This window comes from Pteropus vampyrus, unplaced genomic scaffold, assembly GCF_000151845.1.
Source record: "Pteropus vampyrus isolate Shadow unplaced genomic scaffold, Pvam_2.0 Scaffold13, whole genome shotgun sequence".
Taxonomy (NCBI): domain Eukaryota; kingdom Metazoa; phylum Chordata; class Mammalia; order Chiroptera; family Pteropodidae; genus Pteropus; species Pteropus vampyrus.
The window spans coordinates 3,742,213-3,742,544 of NW_011888794.1; positions in this window are offsets into that span (position 1 = coordinate 3,742,213).

Here is a 332-nt window from a genome sequence, read left to right on the forward strand (position 1 = left end):
ATGTAAAGGCAATGAAATCTTTCCTACATTGCTGATTAAGACTGAGGGCACTTTTCTTAATATAACTTGTATACAAAGTATAAAGGCATTTGTATAACATCCTCTGTGCTTCTAATGTATCTATGTGTTTTGTTCCATTTTAGATGGCCCTGACAAATAGGCTGGCCAAAGAACCGTTGGCTGCATTCTTGCTTTATATTTTGATAAACGTTGAGAGCAGTGGTAGTAGATATTTTCCTTACTATTGACAACTTTGCTCTGTAACTTATTTAGGTTAATGAAATATGAAAGCGACACATGCCAATCTAAGTAGAATATTTGAAAAATAATGT